At 36.7% G+C, this 23,651-nt stretch overlaps 1 protein-coding gene across 1 annotated transcript in view; it reads left to right on the forward strand.

Annotated features, from left to right (window-relative positions):
* Positions 1 to 23,651, forward strand: part of SFT2D2 (SFT2 domain containing 2) — a 361,103-nt gene that overhangs the window by 315,152 nt on the left and 22,300 nt on the right. The gene's annotated exons all lie outside the window — the stretch shown is intronic.

The raw sequence follows: 23,651 nt of genomic DNA on the forward strand, positions 1-23,651 counted from the left end.
AAAGAAAAAAAAATACAACTTGCGAGTTCTTTCATTTGCCAAAGTAGCAAAGATTAGACTTTTGATGGAAAGATACTTTATTCCAACAAAAATCAATTCTCCTCAAATTGGGCAATGATCTCACTGCCTTTCTGTGATTTCCATAACTGTCACTACTCTAGTTATCATACAAGTCATGCTGTTTTGTTTTGCCAGTAAGATTTTAACATTCCAAACACTGTCACCTGGAACATTTTTTGAATGTGATCACAATTTGCAGTAACGTTTTAATTAACATTACTTCACCTGGTCACTTAGCACCCCAGACTCATGCCCCCCTGTTCTTATTAAGTTGCTAATTTGATTCATGTGTATGACTCTACTATCCAAGTAGCTGATGATGTATACATCCACTTCTATGTGATTTTAAATAGTTAAGAGATGATCAAACCTAGATAGTTTCAAGGGAAGAGAAAGAACTGTTTTACTAGTCCTAAGGGGAGAGTCAGCAATGTCAAGTATTTTCAGAGGGTAACTGAGGGCAGCTTGTTGGAATCAGCTTACTTCTAGTCATCCAACTAGTGAACCAGAGAGGAAATGATTAACACAGTGCCTCCTAGCAAAGGGTGGTGTCATCTGTCTTTTCTCATTGATATTTGCCTACAATAATGTTCAAAGCTGGTCTTAAATGAAACACTAAGAAGAAAACACTTGTTTTATGAGGGGTGAGACCTAGCAAAGTCACAGAAGATGAAAGGAAAGTTTCCTGACTGAACATGTACTTGAGTTTCCCAAATGTCTTCCAAACTCTAGAGGTTTTCAAAAGATAATAATATATGTGGAAGAATATAGGTATACATATCTTGTTATCACATTATCTAAGGGAGCTAGGTAAGGCTAAGAGGTTTCAACCAAATAGTGCACATAACTTTTAACTAACTGACTGGATGTTTTGAATCGCTTAGGTAGGACCTAAGTCTACTAACAATAACCCTGTGGTCTTTTGGACTTCAATTCAATTCAATGAAATAATCTAAGAAGGAGAGATCTTACAATATTAATTTGTATTTTTAGTGACTGCAACCCCTCTTTTGTGCTTCTGTGGCATCTTATACTTAACTTTAACCTAAATCTTACCAATTTATATTGAAATTACTCCTTTGCCTGTCTGTGCTTCCCTCACCGCAATCCTGTATTTAGACTGGAAGCTGCTTGTGTGACACCAGGTCCCCTTGCCTAGCACAGAACGGTGGGGGGGGTCAATTAATATTCTGGGGATGAATGGGAGGAATAACAAATTACATTATATCCTTCATTCTATACTTTCATATTTCTAAAATTATGTATAACAGAAAATAAACTTTATTAACAGGAGGTTCAATTCAGCAAATAGTTTTGAGTACTTGCTATAAGACAGGCAGCTTGTTAAGCTTAGTATATGTCAAGATAATTAAAACACCACTTCTGTTCTCCAGGAACTCACAATCCAGCAGATGACACTATGATGTAAGAAAACCAATTGCAGTACAGCATTTGAAATGGTAATAATATGGACATGATCAAGAAATAGAAATAACAGAGAGAAGGGGAGAATTATACCAAGAATGTTCTCTAAAATTTTTCTGAATTTATATATAAGTATGAGTTACGATTATTAAATAGGAAATGAAAGATGCATCCTTAGCTAGTTTGAAGAAAGACGTCACATGTTTCTCTCTTCGCTAGGAAATTCTTCCACTGTGATTGTAATACTTGTAGAGTATTATATTTGTTCGTAGATATTAGATGTAAGAATACAGCGAGTCTAAAACTGTCACTGAAATTTAAATGGTAAGAAAACTGAGCCACAGAGAGATTGATTGTCTTGGCTAAGAGCACACAGTTATTAAGAAACTGAGCTTGATCTCAGATAGTGACTTTCTGTGATATCTCAGCCTCAAGAAAGAGAGTGGTAATGTACAACTCTTCTTAGAGTGGGTATGATGGGAGAAGGGATAATCTTTTCAATAAATAGTTCTGGAACAACTGGGTATCCACAAGCAAAAAAAAAAAAAAAAATCTAGACACAGACCTTACACGTTTCAAGAAAAATTAACTCAAAATGTATCACAGGCCAAGTGTAAAACACAAAATTATGAAACATCTAGAACATGACATAGGAGAAAATCTAGATGCCCTTGTGTTTGGAGATTATTTTTGCTTTAGGTATAAAACCAAAGGTCTGCTCCTTAAGAGAAAAAATTAAGTTGGAGCTCATTAAAATTATAAACTTCTGTTCTGTGAAAGACTGTCAAGAGAAGGAGAAGATAAGCCACAGGTTAGGAGAAAATACTTTCAAAAGACATATCTGATAAAGGACTGTTACCCAAAGCATGCATAGAGCTCTTAGAACTCAACGATAAGAAAACAAACAACTTGACTAAAGAACCCAGGCAAAAGATTTTAACAAATACCTCACCAAAGGAGATATACAGATGGAAAATAAACAAAGGAAGAGATGCTCAATATCATACCTCATCAGGAAATTGCAAATTAAAATAATAATGACATACCACTACACACCTATTACAATGGTAAAAATTGAAAACACTAACAACACCAAATGAAGGCAAGGATTTGGAGCAACAGGAATTCTCATTCATTATTGGTGGGAATGAAAAGTGGCGCAGCCACTTATGAATAGTTTGGCAGTCCCTCACAAAGCTAAACATAGTCTTGCCATATGATCCATCACTTGCTATCCTTGGAATGTGCCCAAATGAGTTGAAAACATATGCTCACACACAACCTGCACATGGATGTTGTAATAGCTTTTTTTCAAAATTGCCCAAACCAAGATGTCCTTGCAACCAAGATGTCCTTCGACAGGAGACTGGATAAATAAACTCTGCTGCACCCATACAATGAAATATTATTCAGTAGTAAAGAGAAATGAGCAATCAAGTCACAAAAGACATGGAAGGAACTTAAAAATATACTATTAAGTGCAAGAAGTCAATGTGAAAAGACTACATAATATATGATTTTAATTATATGGCATTTTGGAAAGGCAAACTATGGAGGCAGTAAAGAGTGGTGGTTTCCGGAAATTTAGACTGAGAGAGGGATGAATAGGTGGAGCACAGGTGAGTTTTGGGGTGGTAAAACTATTCTGTATGAAGCTGTAAAGGGTGGGTACATTTGTCAAAACCCATAGAATGGAAAGCACAGAGATTGTGTCCTAATGGAAACTGTGGACTTTGGGTGACGATGTGTCAATGTAGGTTCATCAGTGGAACAAATGGACCCCTCTGGTGTGGGATGATGAGAGGGGGAGGCTATACATGTGTGTGGGGCAAGGGGATATATGGGGACTCTGTACTTTCTGCTCAATTTTGCTGTGAAACTAAAACTGACCTTAAAAAGAAAGTCAGTTAACTAAAAACAAACTCCATGGCTTTTGTCCACAATCATAAAATTCTCCCAAAACATGGATTCCATGTGGAGCATTCTATCTGCATATTAATCTCTTCCAAATCCAAACTTGTAGCGGTAGTTTGATTGGTTCAATCTAAGCCATATGACAATGACAGGTTGGAGATGGACTCAGGACTCTACATTGGGAGAAAGGACTATGATATGGGAATGTACATAGACATAGGAAGTCATATTGCCACCATTCTGGCAAATACCCACTACAGACACAAATGTGGAAAGGGAAAAAACCCACATTAATATATTTCAATGACTAACTCCATCATAGGCATAATACCTGAATAATTAATTCACTCTCTTCTCCCCATTGAATAGAAAAAAAAAGTCTTCTTCATTTTGATATTTGCTTCCTTGAATTTCTATATGTGCACCATTTTTGTTTCTATATGTGCACCATTTTGTTTTTGTTTTTTTTTTGGTGGAGATATCCCTGCCAGAAATACTTAAGTGCACATGTAATTTTTCTACCTTCTTTCAATACATTCATACATTCACTTCTAGGAACTGTTTAATAAAAGTGTTAGCATTTCCTCACACTAACAGTTGAGGCACTAAATTCGCAAAGTTTACACGTTTATTAAACTCCTTTCATGTCAGTTATGCAAAGTAAATACCCCTAACAAATTTATTTTGACTATGTAAGAAAAATCCAGATGCTGAATATCTAAAGACATGTTTTTTAAATGTTAGGACTATCAACTGATTCTAACAGTGGGAGGATGATTCCATCTTTGGTTTTGATGGTAAACTCAGAAATTAATAGGCTTTATTCCAATAGGAGATAATAATACAAAGATTAAGTAAATTCCTACAGCAGGGATAATATAAGTGACATGAGGAAAGAAAGAAGAAACAAGAACTAAAAAAAAAAATGGGAGGCTCTGGGAGTGTAGAGATTGGTGCAAATATGGTGACTCATTTTTGTAGACTATTGACTGTGACCCAAAGAAAAATGATCATGGTCGTAAAGAGAAGGAAAAGGTAAGCTGTAAAGTCAGCTAAGCAGCAAAGGGGAGTATAAAACTTTTATAGGTATTTGAGGGAAATTTTCGGGGACAGCTTTACATTTATAGCTTATTATGGAACATATTAAAATACCATAAGTAAGAAAATGTATAATGAAATTAGGGGTACTAATCACAACTTTGAAAAAGAAGATGATGATCAACACTTTGAATTTTTTAAAAGTTACTTGAATAATGTCATTTACAGAAAGAAGGGAAGTAGATGGGTTAGAGTTGTGTGTATTCCCCAGGTCACAATGCAGTTCATACTTAATTTTACTTTAATGTCTGTCCTGGTTGGATGCAGTGAACTGCGAAGAGAATCGCAGAAAAGGAGCCACTGCAGGTGATGGGGGAAGACTAGCGTGTGAGCACGCATCCACCACATGAACCCATCGCTGTGTACTTTTTCCATGGGAGCTCTGTGTTGTGTAGTTGGAAAAGCAAACAAAGAAATGCATTAATCATTCTCCCCCATATAGATCACATTTTTGAAAAAATGATTCATGTTTGTCAATCTCATCTCTTTATTCTTTTATTTTTTTTTAAATGTATTTATTTTATTTATTTATTTTTGGCTGCATTGGGTCTTCATTGCTATGCATTGGCTTTTCCCTAGTTGTGGAAAGCAGGGTCTACTTTGGGTTGCAGTGCGCAGGCTTCTCATTGCGGTGGCTTCTCTTGTTGCAGAGCGCGGTCTCTAGGCACGCGGCCTTCAGTAGTTGTGGTTCGTGGGCTTCAGTAGTTCTGGCTCATGGGCTCTAGAATGCAAGCTCAGTAGTTGTGGCGCATGAGCTTAGTTGTTCTGTGGCATGTGGGATCTTCCTGGACCAGGGCTCGAACCCGTGTTCCCTGCATTGGCCGGTGGATTCTTAATCACTGCACTACCAGGGAAGCCCTATATCACATTTTTTGTTGGCGGGGTCACTCTTCTGACTTCCACTGAGCCCTGCCCTAGGGATGTGACAGAACAGGCATTAGTTTCCTGGTGTTGCCCATAACTGTAATTTTGCTTTTTAAGAGTATTCATAGCAACTTTATTAATAAAAGCCCACAACTAGAAACAACCCAAATGTCCATCAGCAGGTGACTAGATAAACAAATTGTTCTAAATTCATGCCATGAAATAGTATTCAGCAATAAAATTAAACGAACTTCAGATGCATGGAACAATGTAGATGAATCTTGAAAACACTGTGCTGAGTAAAAGTAACCAGACTCAAAAGATGACACACTGTATGCTTCTATTTATATAAAATTCTAGAACAGGAAAACTAATCTACAGTGACAGAAAGCAGATCAGTTGTTGCCTGGGCTCAGGGATGGAGAGGATTGAGTGGGAAAGGACACAAGGGCAACAGAAATGTTCTATGTCTTGTGGTACTAGTTACAGAGGGGTATTCATTTCTCAAAATGCATTGAACTGTGTGCATCCGTAAGTGTAATTTGTTTTCCCATTCATAAAAAGATAGTGGATTGGCTAGATCATTTTAAGATCTGTTCTAGTCCCTGTAAACTTTAAGCTTTTCCCTCTCCATATGTTTCATGATTCTAGGATAATATCAGCATATAGTGGTTTGCTACAAGTTAAATTGAACAGGGCTTCTCTGTTTTGTTCTTAGAAGAAAATGACAAGAGAATCAGTTTCTATTCCTTTATTTAATCAATAAATGTTTATTGAATTCCTACATTATAGGCACTGAGAATTCAAGACTGAAACAGTCTCAGCTCTTAGGACATTAGATTCTAGTAGAGAGAGAAGAACAATACACAGAATATACAAAGATGTGTCAAAGGTGATGATAAGAGCTATGAGTCCAAATGAAGCAGGTGACAAGAAATTTTAGGAGTGGGATGGTAGCTGCTCTTTTATATGGAATATCCAGGCTAAGACTCTGATAAGACAACATTTGATCAATTTGTTTTTGGAATCAACTTTGGGGACCCACTGAGGTTCAATCTAGTATCATATGTTCTTTAAGTGAATGCATACATTGTCAGAATCCTTCTAGGTTTTGTGTATCAGTTATTGGTCTGTGGTACTAATATGAAATGTGTTGACTGAGGCTCAATCATTAAGGATTCAGTATTTTTCCTCTGCTCTATCAGAAAAAAAAATTGGAAAATTTTTCAGTAAAGAATAAAGTTAAAAATTGTTTTGGTTAATCAGAGAGTTAGGTCATCCATAACACTCACACACTAATTATTCCACAATAAAGAAGTCTTATTGTATTTGTGAGTGATCCTTCATCGGGAAGATGGAAATGTCTTCTAGCCTGAGGTCAAAGTTGTCTAGTGACATACATCTTCCTCCTGGTATTTCAAGTATGGGGAGGAGATCAGGTAAGGGAAACAGAGGATCATAGGTTTGGCTCATAGGTCATATGTCCATAGGTTTGGCTGACTCTAAAAAATCAGTCATTAGTATTCATAAAAATAAAATCATAACCTCTCATAAAAACCACTTTCCTCTCTTGTCACCAACTTTTCTGGCAGTCTTGGCTCTAGTTTTGAGACTTTGTGTTGGTTTCAGTGACTATCTTTTGACTGTAATCACTGCCATTTATTGAGTGCCTCCTATGATCCAGACAAGTTATACGTTCCGTTTCTAATTCTGATGTCTGTGAGGTGGGGATGATCTTGATTCTCCTTCGTGTAACACATCTTGTATCAACTGAACCAGGATCAGGATAAGATTGAACGATGTGACTTTACAGCTCGTGGTTTCCATTGCAGTATGTGGCTTCTCAAGGAAAGGCTCCTTAGGATGGTTGCTGGCCATGGATGTCAGGCCTCAGGTATATTTCTTTTCAGGCAGATAGAGGCTACCTGACATCCAGTTTAGGAAACCGATAAGTGTTTGAATTCTGCATGACAGAGGATTTTAAGATTATGGCAGACTTTGTGGCCAAAATGTCAGCCTTCTGAAAAAAAGGAAAACAAAACTTAAAATGACTCCTGTGCTTACTAGTTTAGACAGTGCTATGTTTAGCACCCACCCCTATCACACCTAACTGTTAGTATGGCCCTCGCTAGACAGAATACCAATGCACTGGATTAGCATTTCTAAAATACATCTCCAGTTTGTTTAAGTCTTCTATGAAAAAGGGTTCTGTAAGTTAAAAATATTTAGGAAAAGCTGGGTTAGCTAAATATTACTGCAGGTCTTCTCAGAACTTTTAATATGGTGATGTATACTGTGATTTAATAATACACAAAAATATCCCAAGCTTATTAGAAGTGGACCCCATCTTCTTTTTTCATAGAATAACCTTCAAAACTAGTGTTTGGTATAAAACCCTTGGGAAAATGCCAATAGAGCCAATCTTCCCACGTTCTTTCTTCAGAATTATCTTCTCTGTGAGCTCCCTTAGGGACCTTCTTGCTTCATAGAGTGACATTCTATTATGTAATGTATTAACCATAATTCAGTGTTAATATCTGAGAGTGAGGCTCTATGCTCTATGCACCCCCAGGATTGTTTGTGACTCCTGGAGATTCAATGTTCCTTTTCAAGTAATTAATCAAGCTATGATAGTACAGGTCGTGTTGCAATGGATTATGACATATATCTATATGTCTGTAGATATAGATATGTATCACTCACCAGAACATGAGTCATACCTTATTCTTTTCTTTTCCCTTATTTCTAAGATGGTATCTTACACATAATAAAAACTGTTTTTGTTGAATGAAGGTGTAATTTTATGAGTAAATGACTTTAATGGAGGGATTTCTGATATTATGTCAGAATCATGGGAGTATTGCTTTGGGTCAGGAGAGATTTTGGTGGCAACTTGAAAATCAAAGTATGAAGGCCACTTGTTTTCACAGTACCCACTGGCAATACCTGCAAAACTCTGCTTAGAAACCCTTGGGAGTGAGAACAGGCTGCTCATTCAATTCATATTAGGTACTATTTTTTCTCTCTCTCTCCCTCTCCTCTTTGCCTTTTAATTATGCTGAACTTGAACATAAAAATGTACCCTTGAGCTACCTAATTTCCTTAATTTCACTTCTTTACCTGCATTATTGTCTGACATACTATGATCTACATGGCAAAAGAGAAAGAGCATGGTTACAAATTACACTTGTACTTTGTATGTTATCTGAGTATTTTGTAGACATAATACTACCAGCTTCCATCATATGTCCAAGAGGTTAATGAAAGTAAAGATAGAAGCACTGAGTCACTGACAGTCACTGCTTGGCTGATTCCTCAAAACTAGTTTGTGGTAGAGCCTCTACTGGTATCCGTGGCATAGTTTCTTGTACTCCATTTTAAGTGGTGTTTCTTTATAAGTCACCTAATTAATAAGTAAGGAACACATAGTAGAAGAGCTCTGAGTAATAAGCAGTGTTTTATTCATTATGGATTAAATGAGAGTCCCCAAACAAAATGTCAGAGCAACAAGATACTTTCCCCTCATGGAGAAACCCCTGGTCTAGATCTTGCACAAGAAATATGCAAACTAAAATATTTTATCTGTACTTTTAAGCTGAGGTTTTCTGTTAGAAAAGGCACTCTTGAGGTTTGCAGGAAGTATGTGTAGTTCCTGTGAAAGTGAATAAACCAGTATATACCTAGTACTCTCACTTTTTATGTATTACTAGCATTGCAATAGTCAGGAAATTTAGTAGAAAAATAGTTGTAATAAATATGATAGCACACTCTCACAAATGAAAAGAAAGGTACAAACATTCCAAAGGAAATGGGCAAAAATTACTGAAAGGCAATTTGTAAAATATTATCAGCTTTACTAGTAGTCAAAGCAATTGAAACTGAAGAAGATGTAAACATTAACCTTTCCCCTATATGTTTACAATGGCTAAAATGATTGATAAAACCCAGTATTGGTTAATCTGGGAAAACTTGTGTTTTCATACCTTATTAGTGGGAGGGTAATTTAGGCCCTATTTTGACCTTACTATAAGCCACAGTTTCATATGTTATAAATAAATATCCATAGATTTGTTTTTTTTAGGAAGGAAGGAAACAAATTTATTGATTACTTATTTTAGGTTCATCTATTTCATAATCGTGTATTCTCAATAGTGCTTGAAGAATGTTAAAGCATCTTTCAAAATAACGTAACTGAAGTTCAGAAATGCAAAGTGCCTCACCCACATTTACACAACTATTAAAAATGCAGACTTGGTATTTGTGGCCACTTCTATCTGATGTCCAAGACCATGCCTTTCCAATATACAACAACGAACACTTACTAAAAGGTAATCAAAACAACACACTCCAAACGATGTGAGAGTTTAGTAAAAGAACAAGTTAATGAACCGTGAATCCACATGCATGCAACATGGAGTATCTGACCAACAAACTACATGAATCTAGGTGTCTGGATTTAGAAAGATGTTTTCTAATTGAGGGGTACAAAACATGATATCTGAGAACCATTGAGCTGGTATAAAATAAATTAAAAATTGCACGTCAATGCATACCATAAATGGAAGCATTTCCAAAGTCTGAGTGGTATAAATTGACTTTCATGTAACAAATTTGGCTCTGCAGATCAGTAGAAAAGCAACGACCCTTGAGAGGTATCTTATGTGGCATTTACCTGCCAGCAGGCTTCATTTTTACATATTCAACCTTTGCACAGCTTTTCAAGAAAGCAGTATGTATGAAAGTAAGAGACTGTTTTGTGAAAACTTTCTGGAGGGAACTGATGACAAAGAGATACACAGAAAAGTACAGAAAGTTCAAAGACATGTCTATTCTCGTTGCTGTGTGGTCTGCGGTTTAGAAAGGAAATTACCTAGAGACTCTATCAATAGGGAGTAGTAAGTGCATCAGAGAAGACCTGACAGCATAGGGCACTGCTTAAAAGCTTAGGCTTTGGAATCTCGCAGATCTGAGTTTGAATCTTCACTCTGTTATCACTGAGCCTTGGGATTGTGAGTGGATTACTTAACTTCTCCTAGCCTCAATTTTCTCATCTATAAAATATAGATAATAATTCTACTTAGTTTATAATATTGCTATTCTTAAATAGGTTAATGCCCTTGAGCGCTTAGCACAAAGCCTCACACATTGCAAATGTACAATAAATCTACAGCCATTGAATGCTGCAAAAAGACTGTGAAGTGATATACGTGTAGGCATATTTATCTGAGAGATGCTTGGAAGAAGGTCCATCAGTAGTGGTTAAATGGCTATCTTAGGTAGTGGGATTTAGGTGAATTTTCTTAAAAAAATTATTTTTTCTATAGCGTCTGACTTTTTTTTACAATAACCATACTATTTTTATCAGAAAAAATATGACAATGCTATTTTAAATTAGGGGGAAGAAAGCTAAGTACAATATAAGAAAAAATATACTGGAAGTATGTTTCAAAGAAAACAATAGTAGTAATCTTGTTTTTATTTATTTATTTTTAAATGAATGGTTAATTTTTTAAAAATAAATTTATTTATTTTGGCTGCTTTGGGTCTTCGTTGCTGTGTGCAGACTTTCTCTAGTTGCTGTGAGCAGTGGCTACTCTTCGTTGCCGTGCACGGGCTTCTCATTGTGGTGGCTTCTCTTGTTGTGGAGCACGGCCTCTAGGCACACGGCCTTCAGTAGTTGTGGCACGTGGGCTCAGTAGTTGTGGCTCACGGGCTCTAGAGTGCAGGCTCAGTAGTTGTGGCACACGGGCTTAGTTGCTCCGCAGCATGTGGGATCTTCCTGGGCCAAGGCTCAAACCCATGTCCCCTGCGTTGACAGGTAGATTCTTAACCACTGCACCACCAGGGAAGTCCTTGCTTTTATTTTTGTCTTTGAAAAGATAGAACCTTAGGATAATGAAATCATGCCATTTGCAACAACATGGATGGAACTAGAGGGAATTATGTAAAGTGAAATAAGTCAGAGAAAGACAAATAGTGTATTATTTCACTTATATGTGGAATCTTAAAAAAAAACAAATAAAAAAATTTAAAAAACGTGACCAAACAGAAACAGAGTTAGAGATACAGAGAAAAAACAGGTGGTTGCCAGAGGGAAGGGGGTGAGGGGAGGAGAGAAATAGGTGAGGGAAACTAAGAGGTACAAACTTTCAGTGACAAAATAAATGAGTCAGTTATGAAATGTACACTGTGGGGAATATAGTCAATAATTTTGTAATATCTTTGTATGGTGACAACTAGACTTATCATGGTGACCATTTTGAAATGTATAAAAATATTGAATCACTGTGTTGGTACCAGGAACTAACATAGTTTTGTAGGTTACTTATACGTCAAAACCAAACAAATCAACAAACAAACAGAAAAAAAAAGGGATTGGATTTGTGGTTACGAAAGGCGGCGGGTAGGGAGAGGGGAGATTGCATGAAAGTATTTGAAAGGTACAAACTTCCAGTTGTAAGATAAATAAGTACTAGTGATTAATGTACAATGTGATAAAAATAATTAACACTTCTGTATGTTATATATGAAAGCTGTTAAGAAAGTAAATTCTAAGGGTTCTCATCACAAGGAAAAATATTTTTTCTTTTTATTTAATGTTGCATCTATATAAAATAATGGATGTCCATTAAACATTGTGATAATTATTTCATGATGTAGGTAAGTCAAATCATTATGCTGTACACCTTAAACTTATACAGTGCTGCATGTTAATTATATCTCAATGAAACTGTGAGAAAAAAATAGAAATGAAATGGCAGAAGAATAATAAAGTTGTTTAGAGTGTATAAAAGAACCAGAACCGTAGCTGCACAATTGGATTAATCACTGTTGCATAGTTGCAGCAGGGCATGCTAGACCTGAATTGCTCTTTTTTACAAACACAGATCTAGATCACATTTCCCACATGCAACCCCATTCTTCCCCTCTGTCCTTGCTGCTAGATCAGACCAGATAACTGGTTCTTACTAGTGAAATGTGACCAAAGGAAAAAAGTCACTTCCAGATCAAAGTAGTTAAGAATAGGTGTGCTTTTCCATGTTCTTTTGTTGCCTTCCTGCAGCTGGAAGAAAAGGACTCCCAGGCTGTAAGGGATGGTTTTGCTAAGAGGTGGAAGCAGACTAGATTCCTGAATCACATTTTGGAGAAGAGCTCTGAAGAAAGACAATTTGCTAGGAACTTCTGCATTGACTTTTGTGCGAGTGAATGGTAAATTTTTTTTTTTTTTTTTGGTGTTACGGCAGTGAGAGTTTTGTTTGCTTGTTATAGCAGTTAGTCCAATCTGAGTTATGGAATTATAGGTTACCATCATTGGTCTGCATATGACCTTCTTTTATACAATTAACTAAGTTGTATAATGTTCCACTAGTAACCTACTTCCAACTTAACATTTCAGATAACTTGAGCATTTCAAATAACTCCTATCTATGTGCCCCTTCCTTTTGATATTCTCTAAGTATACATCTAGGAGTAAAATTTCTGGAGCTTCAGGATATGCAAATGTGTAGCTTTACACAATGATGCCAAACTGCTATTCAAAGTGTTGTACCAATTTCTAATGCCACGACTAATTCATGTTGCTCCATATCGCTGCCATCACAATAATTATCAGACTTAATTTGGCCATTTGAATGGGAATAAATTGAGGTCACACTGTGGTCTTGTTTACATTGTCATGATCACTAGTGAGCTTAAGCCAAGTCACTTCTGAAGAAAATGATCAATGAAAGGTGATTTGCCCTACTAGAAATTAAGGTTAAATTATAAGCCCATAGTGATTACATAGTAATAGAATGGTATGAGTCAAGGATAGACAGATTTACCAATGCAACAGAGTAGAGGATTTGAAGGAGATGCACATGTATGTGGAAATTTAATATGTGACAGGTAGCATGGGAAGAGGAAGAACTATTCAAAACCAGAGCCAGAAAATTCAGGATCTAAAGAGGAAAAAAATGTATTTGGATCTCTATCTCACAATACATACAGAAATACCGACTAGAAAGACTAAAAATTTAAGTGTCAAATACAAGAGTTTAAAATTTTTATTGGTGTAAATTTTGCTGACTTTGAGGAAGAAAAGAATTTATTAAAGCACAGAAAGTACTAACTATAGAATAAAATATGGATAAATTTGATTACATTGGTATTAATATTTTTTTCCATTAGAGACATCATAAAGGAAGTGAAAAGCTAAGCTACCAACTGAGAGAAAATATTTGTAACACTTATAAAAGACAAAGAATTAGTATGGAAATACATAATGAAATCATATATATCAATAAGAAAATGACAAAGTATCCAACAGAAAAATGGAATATTATACAAACATGCATTCTACAGAAGAAGAAATTTTTACGTGAATTATATATTACATATGATAAAATATGAATTAATTTTCTTTTCAGATGAATCAAAATATTCAAACCATACAGTAAAAAGAAAAGAGAAAATATATTGAGTTTTCTTGCTTTCACCCTTCATTCTTATAAAAAGCAATGTTTTCCTTCAAAAAAGGATTCTACAATTCCACTCTGCGGTCAATCATATATAAATGGTACTGATCTTCCAGAGTACTAGACTTTGCGGTTACAAATGTTTTATGTGTGCTTATGCCTTCTTACACTTATGCATTCTTATACATTTACATTTAGTATGGCTATATTAATTCAGCACTTTCTTTGTGCAAGGCATTGTCCTAGCCTCTGAGGAAATGAAAAAGACAAACAAACAATTCCAGGAAAATGATGGATAATAAAAAAGTAAATTATTTTTATATTAGAAGGTGCTAGGTACGATGAACGAAAGTAGAGCAGCAAAGAGAAATCAAATGATACCAGAATTGATATGTGTGTGCACTTTTAAACTGGGGGGTCAGGGAAAGCCACAATAACACTATTTGAGCAAAAGATTAAAGGGAGTAAGGGACTGAGCCGTGCTTATGTCTGAGGGAAGAAAATACCAGGTGAAGTAAACAGAAGGTGAAAAGACTTGAAGGCAGGAGCATACTGACATGTCTGAGAAACAACAGGGAGGTCATTGTGACTGCAGTGGAGAAAGAAGTGGGGAAGAGTAGCAGGAGATGATGTCAGAGAGTAAATGGGAGATGAGAGCATAGCTCATGGAGGTACTTGTAAACCCTTTACAATATAGCAATTGTAAAGACTGTAAATATATACAGTCTTTACAATTGTTATATCCTTTTGATGAATTGACCCCTTTATCATTATATAATAACATTCTTTGTCACTTTGCTATGGTTTTTGACATAAAGTCTATTTTGTCTGATATAAGTATAGTTAGGCCTGCTTCCTTATGGTTTCCACGTTCATAAGGTATTTTCTTCCATCCCTTTACTCTGAGATGATGTGTGTCCTTAGGGATGAAGTGAGTCTCTTGTAGGCAGTATGTATTTGGGTCATTTTAAAAAATGCATTTAGTCACTTCATGCCTTTTGATTGGAGAATTTAATCAATTTACATTTAAAGTAATTATTGATAAATAAGGACTAACTAATGGCATCTTAATTGTTTTCTGGTTGTTTTGTAGTCCTCTTGTTTCTTTCTTCCTCTGCTGAATTTATTTGTGAATTGATTTTCTATAGTGATATGCATTGATTCCTCTTTTCTTCAGTGTATATATTGTAAGTGAGGCTTATATAAATATCTTACAAATATAGCAGTCTACTGTAAGCTGATTAACAACCTAACTTTTTGCATGAAAAACTCTATCCCTTTAATCCCTGCTCCATTTTATGTTTTTTATGCCTTAATATTCCTCTTTTTTATATTGTGTATCATTAACAAATTGTGGTAGCTATATTTACTTATTTATTTATTTTTATTGCAGTCAGTCAATTTATTAGTAATTAAAGAAATACAATATTTATTTTTACATCTTTATTGGAGTATAATTGCTTTACGATGATGTGTTAGCTTCTGCTGAACAACAAAGTGAATCAGTCATACATATACACATATCCACATATCTCTTCCCTCTTGCGTCTCCCTCCCTCCCACCCTCCCTATCCCACCCCTCTAGGTGGTCACAAAACACTGAGCTGATCTCCCTGTGCTATGTGGCTGCTTCCCACTAGCTACCTATTTTACATTTGGTAGTGTATATATGTCCATGCTATTCTCTCACTTTGTCCCAACTTACCCTTCCCCCTCCCCGTGTCCTCAAGTCCATTCTCTATGCCTGTGACTTTATTCCTATCCTGCCATAGGTTCTTCAGAACCATTTTTTTTTTTTTAGATTCCATATATATGTGTTAGCGTACAGTTTTTGTTTTTCTTTCACTGACTTACTTCACTCTGTATGACAGTCTCTATGTCCATTCACCTCACTACAAATAACTCAATTTTGTTTCTTTTTATTGCTGAGAAATATCTTTGGATATATGTGCCACATCTTCTTTAACCATTCTTCTGTCGATGGACACTTAGGTTGCTTCCACATCCTGGTTATTGTAAATAGAGCTGCAATGAACACTGTGGTACATGACTCTTTGAATTATGGTTTTCTCAGGGCATATGCCCAGTAGTGGGATTGCTGGGTCATATGGTAGTTCTATTTTTAGTTTTTAAGGAAACTCCATACTGTTCTCCATAGTGGCTGTATCAACTAACATTCCCATCAACAGTGCATTAGGGTTCCCTTTTCTCCACACCCTCTCCAGCATTTATTGCTTTGATGTTTTGATGATGGCCATTCTGACTGGTGTGTGGTGATACCTCATTGTAGTTTTGATTTGCATCTCTCTAATGATTAGTGATGTTGCGCATCCTTTTATGTGTTTGTTGGCAATCTGTATATGCTCTTTGGAAATGTCTATTTAGCTCTTCAGCCTATTTTTGGATTGGGTTGTTTGTTTTTTTTTATATTGAGACACATGAGCTGCTTGTATATTTGGAGATTAATCCTTTGTCAGTTGCTTCATTTGCAAATATTTTCTCCCATTCTAAGGGTTGTCTTTTCGTCTTGTTTATGTTTTCCTTTGCTGTGCAAAAGCTTTTAAGTTTCATTAGGTTCCATTTGTTTATTTTTGTTTTTATTTCCATTTCTCTAGGAGGTGGGTCAAAAAGGATCTTGCTGTGATATATGTCATAGAGTGTTCTGCCTATGTTTTCCTCTAACAATTTTGTAGTGTCTGGCCTTACATTTAGGTCTTTAATCCATTTTGAGATTATTTTTGAGTATGGTGTTCAGGAGTGTTCTAATTTCATTCTTTTACATGTAGTTGTCCAGTTTTCCCAGTACCACTTATTGAAGAGGCTATCTTTTCTCCATTGTCTATTTTGCCTCCTATATCAAAAATAAGGTGACCATATGTGCGTGGGTTTATCTCTGGGCTTTCTATCCTGTTCCATTGAGCTATAATTCGGTTTTTATGCCAGTACCATACTGTCTTGATTACTGTAGCTTTGTAGTATAGTGTGAAGTCAGGGAGCCTGATTCCTCCAGCTCCATTTTTCTTTCTCAAGATTACTTTGCTTATTCGGGGTCTTCTGTGTTTTCATACAAATTGTGAAATTTTTTGTTCTAGTTCTGTGAAAAATGCTACTGGTAGGTTGATAGGGATAGCACTGATTCTGTAGATTTCTTTGGGTAGTATAGTCATTTTCACGATGTTGGTTCTTCCAATCCAAGAACATGGTATATCTCTTCATCTGTTTGTATCATCTTTAATTTTTTTCATCAGTGTCTTATAGTTTTCTGCATACAGGTCTTTTGTCTCCTAAGGTAGGTTTATTCCTAGATATTTTATTCTTTTTGTTGCAATGATAAATGGGAGTGTTTCCAAATTCCTCTTTTAGATTTCTCATTATTAGTGTATAGGAATGCAAGAGATTCTTGTGCATTACTTTTGTATCCTGCTACTTTACGAAATTCATTGATTAGCTCTAGTAGTTCTCTGGTAGCATCTTTAGGATTCTCTATGTATAGTATCCGGTCATCTGCAAACAGTGACAGTTTTACTTCTTCTTTTTCAATTTGGATTACTTTTACTTCTCTTTCTTCTCTGATTGCTGTGGCTAAAATTTCCAAAACTATGTTGAATAATAGTGGTGAGAGTGGGCAACCTTGTCTTGATCCTGATCTTAGAGGTAATGGTTTTATTTTTTCACCATTGAGAATGATGTTGTTGTGGGTTTGTCATATATGGCCTTTATTATATTGAGGTAAGTTCCCTCTATGCCTACTTTCTGGAGAGTTTTTATCATAAATGGGTGTTGAATTTTGTTGAAAGGTTTTTCTGCATCTATTGAGATGATCATATGGTTTTTATCCTTCAATTTGTTAATATGTTGTATAACGTTGATTGATTTGCATATATGGAAGAATCCTTGCATTCCTGGGATAAACCGCACTTGTTCATGGTGTATGATCCTTTTAATGTGCCGTTGGATTCTGTTTGCTAGTATTTTGTTGAGGATTTTTGCATTTATGTACATCAGTGATATTGGCCTGTAGTTTTCCTTCTTTGTGACATCTTTGTCTGGTTTTGGTATCAGGGTGATGGTGGCCTCATAGAATGAGTTTGGGAGTGTTCCTCCCTCTGCTATATTTTTGAAGAGTTTGAGAAGGATAGGTGTTAGCTCTTCTCTAAATGTTTGATAGAATTCACCCGTGAAGCCTTCTGGTCCTGGGCTTTTGATTGTTGGAAGACTTTTAATCACAGTTTCAATTTCAGTGCTTGTGATTGGTCTGTTTATATTTTCTATTTCTTCCTGGTTCAGTCTTGGAAGGTTGTGCTTTTCTAAGAATTTGTTCTTTTCTTCCAGGTTGTCCATTTTACTGGCATATAGTTTCTTTAGTAATCTCTCATGAACTTTTGTATTTCTTCAGTGTCAGTTTTTACTTCTCCTTTTTCATTTCTAATTCTATTGATTTGAGTCTTTCCCTTTTTTCTTGATGAGCCTGACTAATGTTTTACGAATTTTGTTTATCATCTCAAAGAACCAGCTTTTAGTTTTATTGATCTTTGGTGTTGATTCCTTCATTTCCTTTTCTGATCTTATCTTTATGATTTCTTTCCTTCTGCTAACTTTGGTTTTTTTTGTTCTTCTTTCTCTAATTGCTTTAGGTGTAAGTTTAGGTTGTTTTTTTAGATGTTTCTTGTTTCTTGATGTAGGATTCTACTGCTATCGACTTCCCTCTTAGAACTGTTATTGCTGCATCCCAGAGGCTTTGGGTTGTTGAGTTTTCATTGTCATTTGTTTCTAGGTATTTTTCGATTTCCTCTTTGATTTCTTCAGTCATCTCTTGGCTATTAAGTAGCGTATTTTTTAGCCACCATGTTTTTGTATTTTTTAAAGATTTTTTTCTGTAATTGATATCTAGTCTCTAGCATTGTGGTTGGAAAAGATACATTATACAATTTCAATTTTCTTAAATTTACCAAGGCTTGATGTGTGAACCAAGATATAATCTATCTTGGAGAATGTTCCATGAGTGCTTCAGAAGAAAGTGTATTCTGTTGTTGTTGGATGGAATGTCCTATAAATATCAATTAAGTCCATCTTATTTAATGTATCATTTAAAGCTTGTGTTTCCTTATTTATTTTCATTTTGAATGATCTATCCATTAGTGAAAGTCAGGTGTTAAAGTCCCCTGCTGTGATTGTGTTACTGTCGATTTCCCCTTTTATGACTGTTAGCCTTTGCCTTATGTATTGAGGTGCTCCTATGTTGGGTGCATAAATATTTACAATTGTTATGTCTTCATCTTTGATTGATCCCTTGATCATTACGTAGTGTCCTTCTTTGTCTCTTGTAGTAGTCTTTATTTTAAATTCTATTTTGTCTGATAAACGAATTGCTACTCCAGCTTTCTTTTGATATCCATTTGCATTGAATTTTTTCCATGCCCTCACTTTCAGTTTGTATGTGTCCCTAGGTCTGAAGTGGGTCTCTTGTAGACAGCATGTACATGGGTCTTGTTTTTGTATCCATTCAGCCAGTCTACTTCTTTTGGTTGGAGAATTTAATCCATTTACATTTAATGTAGTTTTTGATATGTGTGTTCCTATTACCATTTTCTTAATTGTTTTGGTTTGTTATTGTAGGTCTTTTCCTTCTCTTGTGTTTCCTGCCTAGAGAAGTTCCTTTAGCATTTGTTGTAAAGCTGGTGTGGTGGTGCTGAATTCTCTTAACTTTTGTGTGTCTGTAAAGTTTTTAATTTCTCCATCGAATCTGCATGAGATCCTTGCTGGGTAGATTAATCTTGGTTGTAGGTTTTTCCCTTCATAACTTTAAATATGTCCTGCCACTCCTGAAAGATCTGGCTTGCAGAGTTTCTGCTGAAAGATCAGATGTTAACCATATAGGGATTCCCTTGTATGTTATTTGTTGTTTTTCCCTTGTTGCTTTTAATATTTTTTCTTTGTATTTAATTTTTGATAGTTTGATTAATATGTGTCTTGGTGTGTTTCTCCTTGGATTTCTCCTGTATGGGACTCTCTGCATTTCCTGGACTTGATTGACTATTTCCTTTCCCATATTAGGGAAGTTTTCAAATAATATCTCTTCAAATATTTTCTCAGTCTCTCTTTTTCTCTTCTTCTTCTTGGTCCCATATCATTCGAGTTTTGGTGCATTTAATGTTGTCCCAGAGGTCTCTGAGATTGTCCTCAATTCTTTTCATTCTTTTTTCTTTATTCTGCTCTGTGGTAGTTATTTCCAATATTTTATCTTCCAGGTCACTTATCCATTTTCTGCCTCAGTTATTCTGCTATTGATTCCTTCTAGAGAATTTTTAATTTCATTTATTGTGTTGTTCCTCATTGTTTGCTCTTTAGTTCTTGTAGGTCCTTGTTTAACATTTCTTGTATTTTCTCCATTCTATTTCCAAGATTTTTGATCATCTTTACTATCATTACTCTGAATTCTTTTTCAGCTGGGCTGCCTGTTTCATCTTCATTTGTTTGGTCTGGTGGGTTTTTACCTTGCTCCTTCATCTGCTGTGTGTTTCTCTGTCTTCTCATTTTGCTTAACTTACTGGGGGTCTCCTTTTCTCAGGCTGCACTTTTGTAGTTCTCATTGTTTTTGGTGTCTATCCCTACTGGCCAAGGTTGGTTCAGTGGGTTGTATAGGCTTCCTGGTGAAGAGGACTGGTGCCTGTGTTCTGGTGGATGAGGCTGGATCTTGTCTTTCTCCTGTGCATGACCATGTCCAGTGGTGTGTTTTGGGGTGTCTGTGGCCTTGTTATGATTTTAGGCAGCCTCTCTGCTAATGGTTGTGGTTGTGTACTTGTCTTGTTGATTGTTTGGCATAGGGTGTCCAGCACTGTAGCTTGCTGGTCATTGAGTGGAGCTGGGTCTTAGCATTGAGATGGAGATCTGTGGGAGAGCTTTTGCCATTTGAGATTATGTGGAGCCGGGAGGTCTCTGGTGGACCAATGTCCTGAACTCAGCTCTCCCACCTCAGAGGCACAGCCCTGACATCTGGCCGGAGCACCAAGACCCTGTCAGTTACATGGCTCAGAAGAAAAGGGAGTAAAAAAGAAAGAAAGAAAGAAGATAAAATAAAGTTATTAAAGTAAAAAATAAAAAAGTTATGAAAAATAAAAGAAAATAAAAAGTAATTAAAAAAATAAAGAATGAAGAGAGCAACCAAACTAAAAACAAATCCACCAATGATAACAAGAGCTAAAAACTATACAAAAAAATGACCCAAAAGCAGAAAAGAAAAAACGGACACACAGAACCCTAGGACAAATGGTAAAAGTAAAGGTATAGAGACAAAATCACACAAAGATACATACACATACACACTCACAAAAAGAGTAAAAGAAAAAAATATATATCTATATTTAAAAAAAAAGGAAGATAGCAACCAAATCAATAAACAAATCTACCAATGATAATAAACTCTAAATACTAAACTGATATAAACATAAAACTGGAAACAAATTAGATGCAGAAAGAAAACCCCAAGTCTACAGTTGCTCCCAAAATCCGCCACCTCAATTTTGGGATGATTCGTTGTCTATTCAGGTATTCTAGAGATGTTGCGTACATCAAGTTGATTGTAGAGATTTAATCCGCTGCTCCTGAGGCTGCTGGGAGAAATTCCCCTTTCTCTTTTTTGTTTGCACAGCTCCTGGAGTTCAGCTTTGGATTTGGCCCCGTCTCTGCATGTAGGTCACCTGAGGGCATCTGTTCCCTGCTCAGACAGGACGGGGTTAAAGTAGCAGCTGATTAGGGGGCTCTCTCTCATTCAGGCCGGGGGGAGGGTGGGGTATGGAATGCAGGGAAAGCCTGCAGCAGCAGAGGCTGGTGTGACATTGCAACAGCCTGAGATGCACCGTGTGTTCTCCCAGGTGAGTTGTCCCTGGATCACGGGACCCTGGCAGTGGCGGGATGCACAGGCCCCCATGAGGGGAGGTGTGGATAATGACCTGTGCTTGCACACAGGGTTTTTGGTGGCTGCAGCAGCAACCTTAGCATCTCATGCCTGTCTCTGCAGTCTGTGCTGATAGCCATGGCTCATGCCCATTTCTGGAGCTCGTTTAGGCAGTACTCTGAATGTCCTCTGCTTGTGCACCCTGAAACAATGGTCTCTTTCCTCTTAGGCAGTTCCAGACTTTTTCCTGGACTCTCTCCTGGTTAGCTGTGGTGCACTAGCCCCCTTCAGGCTGTGTTCATGCAGCCAACCCCAGTCCTCTCCCTGGGATCTCACCTCCAAAGCCCAAACCTCAGCTCCCAGCCCCCACCTGCTCCAGCGGGTGAGCAGACAAGCCTCTCAGGCTGGTGAGTGCTGGTCGGCACCAATCATCTGAGTGTGGGAATCTCTCCTCTTTGCCCTCTGCACCCCTATTGCTGTGCTCTCCTCCATGGCTCCGAAGCTTTCTCCCCACCACCCGTCTCCACCAGTGAAGGGGCTTCCTAGTATGTGGAAACTTTTCCTCCTTCACAGCTCCCTCCAAGAGGTGCAGGTCCCATCCCTATTCATTTGTCTATGTTGTTTTCTTTTTTCTTTTGCCCTACCCAGGTACGTGGGTAGTTTCTTGACTTTAGGGAAGTCTGAGGTCTTCTGCCAGTGTTCAGTAGGAGTTGTTCTACATGTAGATGTATTTCTGATGCATTTGTGGGGAGGAAGGTGATCTCCACATCTTACTCCTCCACTATCTTGGAGGTCTCTCCGCTATATTTATTATTAGTACTTTTGCCCTTTACCCTTTACACTAGAGTTAAGTGGTTAATGTACAGCAGAGCATCTAAATATATTAAACAATACATGGGGAAAAAAAAGTCTCTGGTTTTCACTCATGAAAATTTGCTACACCAAAGGATTTTTGAGCAGAGAAGTAACATATTACTTACATTTTGACGTGATCAACTTTGTCAGGTTGGTAAATTGACCAAAAGAAAGTAAGGGTGGAATTAGGAAAATCAGTTAGGAGGCTGTTGGACAAATCCAGGTAAGAAGTGACTGTGGCTTGGAGTTGGGTCTTTTTGGGTGGTGGGAATTGTTTAGATTCTATTTTGAAGACAGAGAGACAACAGTATTTTCTGACAGATTGGGTGTGCCATGTAAGAGAAAGAGAGGGGTCAAGGATGAGAAATATTTGTTCTAATATCTTTCAGTTGGTTGTCAATCAATGTCCACACATTAGCAGATTATGCCCATTTTGTACTAAGTTTCTATATTTTTGTTGGTTGCTTAATTCTTCTCCATCAGAGACTTTAGTGCATGCTTGGAAAAACTGAAATGAATAATTCATTCTCAGAGTTTAAGAAATCCTTTTTCAAAATGCTAAGTAAAAATTCAGCCATTGGTCAATTTGCTGATTTGACTATAAACATGAGAGGAAGACATAGGCACAATCTTCTGGCTTTATGTATTTAGATGTTCATCCTTTACGTGATGTACAATCATTATAATGTTGGTCTTTTGAAAAGAATTCATTTATTCAAAAACCCTTTGATGAGTGACCACTATATAGCAAACATTTTGCTAGTGCCAGAGACCCAGACAGCACTGAGGCAAATTCCCTACTCTCAAGCAGCCTGCCATCTAGTGGAAGATGCAGAAATGTAATTGAGTAGGAGAATAAAATGAGATTAGTGATAGAACAGTGGTGGCTAGAAAGTTCCAAGAGAGCATAGAAGATGGCACAACTTAATTGTATCTGGAGAATTCAGGAAAACTTGTAGAAAGAGGATGAGTTTACAAATGATTATGTAGGGAGCTGAGATGGGCATTCCAGATAAAGGAAGCACTATGTTGGGAGTAGAAAAGAGAATGGCCCATTTGGATGATCGCGCACATATTAAGGCTAG

This window comes from Delphinus delphis, chromosome 1 (genome assembly GCF_949987515.2).
Source record: "Delphinus delphis chromosome 1, mDelDel1.2, whole genome shotgun sequence".
Classification (NCBI taxonomy): Eukaryota; Metazoa; Chordata; class Mammalia; order Artiodactyla; family Delphinidae; genus Delphinus; species Delphinus delphis.